The following is a 2,500-nucleotide window of genomic DNA, read 5'->3' as shown; positions in this document are numbered from 1 at the left end:
ACACCGGAAGCGCGACCGAGACGAAGAGGCTGGGCACTGAGAACAGTCCCCGACCCACGACGCCCCAGCCGGCACCGGGCGCTCGGCCCCGAAGGGCAGACGCGGCGATCTCTCCTCGCCCGAACGGCGGGCCGACGGACACGCGCGCCTATAGTACCCGACCGAGGCCGGGTTACCTTGCGCGCGGCCTTCTCGCCGCCGTCCAGACGGTCGCGGCCTTCGCCCGGCGCTAGTGCGCTGGTCCCCGATCGGGCGGCGCCGCCGGCGGCCCGTGAGGGTCCGCACGACAACGTCGCCGACAGGGGGCCGGCTGAAAGCGACCGGGCGACCCGACAGGCCCTCCCGTTTGCCTCTCGACGGTTTCACGTACTCTTTAACTCTCTCTTCAAAGTGCTTTTCAACTTTCCCTCACGGTACTTGTTCGCTATCGGTCTCGTGACCGTATTTAGCCTTAGATGGAGTTTACCACCCGCTTTGGGCTGCATTCCCAAACAACCCGACTCTGGGAAGACGCCGTAGCGCGCCCGCCTGTCGCCGCCATGGGCCTGACACCCGCTCTGGGAAAAGGCCTCGATCAGAAGGACGCGGGCGACCGGCGAAGCGCGCCGTGACGAATTCCGTACGCCACAATTCCGCGCACTCCAAAAGCGCGCGGATTCGGCGATGGGCACATCCCGCTTCACTCGCCGTTACTGAGGGAATCCTCGTTAGTTTCTTTTCCTCCGCTTAGTAATATGCTTAAATTCAGCGGGTAGCCTCGTCCGACCTCAGGCCGAAAGTAAGGACCGGGACTATTCTTCCCGTTCCGCGCTCGCCGTCGGCGCCGCGCGCCGCCGCGCACCTCGATTCCCGCCCTTGAGCCGCCAGCCGTTGGCCTCTTCGAGGTCGACTCGCCGCCGCCGCGCGGGATTCTGGTCGCGATCGTCGCACATCGTGCCGTGCTGTCTTGAGCGGGACGGGCGCTCGCGCGTCCGACGCCGCAGCAGCCGCGCGGAGAAATCCCCGCGCGGAACGTTTGCAACGCGACCCTGAGGCGGGCGCGGCCCCGGGATTGACCCGAGGCCGCAATTTGCGTTCAGAACGTCGATGCTCAATGTGTCCTGCAATTCACACTAATTCACGCAGCTAGCTGCGTCCTTCATCGACTCACGAGCCGAGTGATCCACCGCCAAGAGCCATCCACGATTGTTTCGCTCGCACAGTGCCTCGCACTAAAGGGTGACAAAATATACCGCGCCGAGCGGTCGGCCAGGCCGACGCTTGAAGCCGGAGCGCGCGGCACCGCGGCACTCGACGCGCAAACATTACCGGGTGACCGAATCGCCGGCCGGCGCGCCGCTCCTCGCGGGTCGGGCGCCGGGTAGCAAAAACTTTTTCTCTCGCTTGTCCGAGTTTCGCGTTCGCCGAAGCGTTTGCGAGACCGTTAATGATCCTTCCGCAGGTTCACCTACGGAAACCTTGTTACGACTTTTACTTCCTCTAAATGATCAAGTTAGATCGTCTTCTCGGACGCCGGCTCGACCGTTGCCGGCCGCGCCAGGTCCAATCGGAGGACCTCACTAAACCATTCAATCGGTAGTAGCGACGGGCGGTGTGTACAAAGGGCAGGGACGTAATCAACGCGAGCTAATGACTCGCGCTTACTGGGAATTCCTCGTTCAAGGGAAATAATTGCAATTCCCTATCCCTAGCACGACCGGGTTCAGCGGGTTACCCAGACCTGTCGGCCAAGGCGAGCACATGCTGATCCGGTCAGTGTAGCGCGCGTGCGGCCCCGAACATCTAAGGGCATCACAGACCTGTTATTGCTCAATCTCGTGTGGCTAAACGCACTAGTCCCTCTAAGAAGTTAGACGCCGACCGATTGGGTCGCGTAACTAGTTAGCAAGCCAGAGTCTCGTTCGTTATCGGAATTAACCAGACAAATCGCTCCACCAACTAAGAACGGCCATGCACCACCACCCACAGAATCAAGAAAGAGCTCTCAATCTGTCAATCCTCACTGTGTCCGGGCCGGGTGAGATTTCCCGTGTTGAGTCAAATTAAGCCGCAGGCTCCACTCCTGGTGGTGCCCTTCCGTCAATTCCTTTAAGTTTCAGCTTTGCAACCATACTTCCCCCGGAACCCAAAGACTTTGGTTTCCCGCAAGCTGCCGGAGAGGTCGTAAAACTAACGCCCCCCGATCGCTAGTTGGCATCGTTTATAGTCAGAACTAGGACGGTATCTGATCGTCTTCGAACCTCTGACTTTCGCTCTTGATTAAAGAAAACATTCTTGGCAAATGCTTTCGCAGTCGTTCGTCTTGCGCCGATCCAAGAATTTCACCTCTAACGGCACAGTACGAATGCCCCCGTCTGTCCCTCTTAATCATTACCTCGCGCTCCGAAAACCAACAAAATAGAACCGAGGTCCTATTCCATTATTCCATGCACCATTATTCAGGCGAATCGCCTGCTTTGAACACTCTAATTTTTTCAAAGTAAACGTTCCGGCCGCCGCC

General features: G+C 59.3%; 2 non-coding genes and 1 pseudogene across 2 annotated transcripts in view; all 3 read right to left on the bottom strand.

Moving 5' to 3' along the window:
* Window positions 1-775, bottom strand: part of LOC146143596 (large subunit ribosomal RNA) — a 3,679-nt pseudogene extending 2,904 nt beyond the window's left edge.
* Window positions 776-1,023: 248 nt separating this feature from the next.
* LOC146143595 (5.8S ribosomal RNA) lies at window positions 1,024-1,177 on the bottom strand. Its single transcript, XR_014501185.1, has one exon. It is a non-coding gene; the product is annotated as a 5.8S ribosomal RNA (ribosomal RNA).
* Window positions 1,178-1,424: 247 nt separating this feature from the next.
* The window catches only part of LOC146143594 (small subunit ribosomal RNA), a 1,809-nt gene continuing 733 nt past the window's right edge, over window positions 1,425-2,500 (bottom strand). The window contains exon 1 of the ribosomal RNA XR_014500923.1: window positions 1,425-2,500. This exon is cut by the window's right edge and continues 733 nt beyond it. This is a non-coding gene — a ribosomal RNA (small subunit ribosomal RNA).

The sequence above is a fragment of the Ascidiella aspersa genome, chromosome 5, assembly GCF_963924565.1.
Source record: "Ascidiella aspersa chromosome 5, kaAscAspe10.2, whole genome shotgun sequence".
NCBI lineage: Eukaryota > Metazoa > Chordata > Ascidiacea > Phlebobranchia > Ascidiidae > Ascidiella > Ascidiella aspersa.
The sequence above is the reverse complement of the archived record's forward strand: the minus strand, read 5'-3'. Positions and strand labels throughout refer to the sequence as shown.